The sequence below is a fragment of the Pteropus alecto genome, unplaced genomic scaffold (genome assembly GCF_000325575.1).
Source record: "Pteropus alecto unplaced genomic scaffold, ASM32557v1 scaffold3, whole genome shotgun sequence".
Taxonomy (NCBI): domain Eukaryota; kingdom Metazoa; phylum Chordata; class Mammalia; order Chiroptera; family Pteropodidae; genus Pteropus; species Pteropus alecto.
In genome coordinates, this window is record NW_006442484.1 from 58,363,714 (window position 1) to 58,367,694 (window position 3,981).

A 3,981-nucleotide genomic window follows, 5' to 3' on the forward strand; every position below is an offset into this window, starting at 1 on the left:
TTTCAGATTCCACATGTAAGTGAAATCATAGCGTATTTGTCTTTCTCTGTCTACAATGAATATTTGACATCAAAATATATTTGAACCTTTTTGACAATAAGAATTTTAGTCTCCAGTAAATGAGATACCAATAGTTGTATATATATGTACTTAGATAGATGATAGATGATAGATAGATAGATAGATAGATAGATAAATAGATAGATAGATAGATGATCAGAAAACTAATAGGATATTAAATCACTGTGAGAAGAGATTTTCTTTCTAAGAACTCACTTGATTAGAACATTAACCTTAGTATGTTGTTAGGAAAGCATTCTGATGAAATCCTCAATCATTGAGTATATTTCATTTGAAAAACAACCCTGAAGATGTCATTGAAAATGAATAACACTTAGAATTGTAATTTAATCACTCTATTTTCAATGTTATTCTATCTCCATAACTTCTATGTTTAGAAATCTTCTTATAATTCATAAATAGAGATATACCTTGACCTTACATTGTCAGTGTAGCTCATGAATAGAGGTTATAAGATAATGTCATTCCATTCAAAATTTCCAGATCAATATTCTTCTTTCAGTATTATTCCATCCATAATCTATAATCTAGTTTAGATTGATGTATGCAATACCATTAACATGTTTACGATTAATTTTTTGTAATTATTATTACAAAACTCAGCATGACTGATAGAGAAGGGATTAAAAATACATTTTCTAGACTGCTTGGATTCATTGTTTTCAGTTATATTTCTAATAGTTTGTAATATAAACTATTCTTGCTCTTCTCCAAATAGTGTTTCTAAAACTATTCTTGCTCTTGCTCTTCTCCAAATAGTGTTTCTAAAACTATTATGTACTGTGTCCTTATAATCACTGTTATATTTACGGTAAATAAGGGACAATGTGAATAAATATAATGGTCTTATTGTTATAGGTCAAATTGTGTCCCTCCTAAAAAGATATGTTGGAGTCCCATTACAAAGTACCTTTACTTATTCAATGTGACCTGTTTGGAAATAAGATTGTTGCAGAAGTAATTAGTTAAGATGAAGTCATACTGGAGTAAGGTAGACACTAATCCAGTATGGTTGGTGTCCTTGGAAGGAGATGGTTACGTGAAGATACAGAGACACACACACATATGACGACGAAGACAGAAAGTGGAATTATGCAGACTCAAGCCAAGGAACATCAAAGATTGCTGGCAAACCAGCAAAAGCTAGAAAGAGGTAAGGAAGAATTCCTCTACAGATTTCATAGGGAGCGTGGCCCTAGTAACACCTCAATTTCAGACTTCTAGCCTTCATAACTGAGATAATAAATTTCTGCTGTTTTAAGCTACCTAGTTTGTAGTGCATCGTTACAACAGCCCTGGGAAACTAACACAATATTGTAGAGGACATCAGAGATATTGGATGTAAGACTCAAGGAGACATGACTCTTTTTAAAAGTATATCTTGAAAGGGAATGGCTAAAGTGACTTTAGATTCTCAACTATTTAACACTAATAACTATAGAAGACTTGTATATGATCTTGTTACAATGGCAGTGCTCATCAAAAATCAGAGAACATATTGAAACAAACATGACATTATATTATAACTTTCCACAAAACCTTTAAATTTTTTGTTTTAGGGCCCATTTCCAGCTTTTTAAAATGACTTACAAAATTATTCAACTCTTGACTCTTTTTTTTTTTTAATTAAGTTGATTGGGATAACATTGGTTAATACAATTATATAATTTTCAGGTGTACATTATAATTTGACATCTTTATATTCTACAACTTTTGACTCTTTTGGCTCTGTGTTCTCACTTCTTAATATCTTATGGGCCCTTTCTCAGTGAGTTCACCAAGTTCCCTTTCACTTCTAGCCTTTAAGCGCTCTGTTTTCTCTGAAAGAGTCTTTCTTTTCTCTTCACTTGGCAAATACTTGCTAAAGAAAAATAATATTCAAATAACATTTGTTAAATATGGAAAAGCAGACTTTATTCAGGACCACCGTGATAATTATAGAGACCATTACAATGGAATTTTATGGTAGAAAAGAGAGAGTGTGCTCAACTTCAGACACAGCAGGAGCAAGAGGAAATTTATAGCCAAGGAACAGGGTGGAGGTTAGCAGATGGAAAATTACTAAGAAGAAATAGGAATCGGGGTTCTTGCTAAACTAACATAACAGAATTCTTGCACGCCAGGATGATCAGATACACCTGGGCAGTGGTGGAGGTTGAGAAATCTGAACAGACATGGAGGGTGGTCAGATATGTTGGAGTTTCTGGTTAAAATTATTTAGCAGGTTTCTTGCTAAACCTAGATTTTTCAAGGAACTGCACAGATTGACCTAGGAGAAAGGTTTAGAAACTTGACCAAAGTTTGTTCATGGAAAGAATCATTGTCATACCTGTGCATTAGACAAATCTCTCTTTAGATTTTTCCCTCAGTGAAGGCTTTCTCAACCACTTCCTCCTTCCTAATCAGATGAGATTAAGTTATTTTGTAATATTCTCTTGTTGCATATCTTTCCTGTAATTTGTTCTTCCTCTGATAATATTATTTACACTTTTCACAACAAATGCATTTCCATGAGAAGAGGACATTTTTTTTTATCTTACTTACAGCTGAGAATCTAATACCTTATAAAGTAATAGTCACATACTTAACGCGCTCAATAAATTTTTGTCAGTTTAATGAAAACTATGTCTCTAAAAAGAGAGTTTCTTTGAATATTTTGAGGTAAATCTGAAAATTCTTAAATATCTTTTAATAAAAAAGAGAGCCATATGAATGAAAACATCAATTCTGGCACAGCAGTAATATTAATAACATATTTTTATGTATTAACACAATACCTCACATAGCGAAGTAAGATTCATAATTATTTTATAATTATACAAATAATACAAATACTACCTTCACATATTTTATATTTACATTATTTAAATATAAAAATTATTAAGATCAACTACAGCCATGCCACCCTGAATGAGCTCAGTCTTGTCTGATCTTGGAAGCTAAGCAGTATCGGGCCTGGTTAGTACTTGGATGGGAGACCACCTAGGAATACCAGGGGCTGTAGGCATTAAAAAACAATTATTACTATCAGAAATAGGGGAAAATTTTATAAGCTCTCTCCTTTCTTAATTTATATATCAACATTAATTAATATATGCCATCCTATTCATTTTATAAGAATTATCCAAGTGACAGAGTGTTTTAATATTATCTATACTATATAATTCCCTAGAATATTTTCAAATTATTATTTTATTTTGGAGGTCAATATTTCTTTGGGAGCTTCATTTCATTTTTTTCAAATATAAATTTTATATGGGTTAAAATATTCATTTACTTTGGAGTGTGTTATCTTTTTGATTTTATTATGTTCAAAGCTGAACTCAGAAAATCAACTAAACTAAATCTTGTAGTACCATATTATATGCAATTTTTTTTTATAATTCATTTTAGAAAAAAGAAAAAAAACCTTCGAATACTAAATAGAAGTACAAATAAAAGAATAAACAAACTTCTCTGTTTTCTTATTCTTAAAGAACAAAAGGTAAAAGAACCTGCATTTTTTTTATTGGGCATTCATATAAACTGTAGACATTAAACATTGAAACGTTTGAAATTTATATGATGACTGTTAATAACTAAAAGAATATTTATATAATGTCATCCTATTATAGCATTTCAATAATATATTTAAAATGGAAGCTTGGTGTTTAAAATGCAGTTAGGGTTAGCTTTTATGACTACTTAATCTTGAATGCCCAACATTTTGTACACTGTAATTTGTTTACTCTGGACCTTCTTGTCAGACAAGGAAGTCTGCTCCTCTCAAAATCAATGATATGCATTTAAGTTGGTTTTACACATAAATAAAACACAGATATAGAGAATATCCTTAATTATTGTTTAATAAAAAGAGCTATATGCATGAAAACATCAATTCTGTTTTTAATAAAGTACAAT

General features: G+C 30.5%; 1 pseudogene; it reads left to right on the forward strand.

Annotated features, from left to right (window-relative positions):
* Window positions 1-2,969: 2,969 nt before the first annotated feature.
* Window positions 2,970-3,088, forward strand: LOC112470752 (annotated as a pseudogene).
* The last annotated feature ends 893 nt before the right edge of the window (window positions 3,089-3,981 follow it).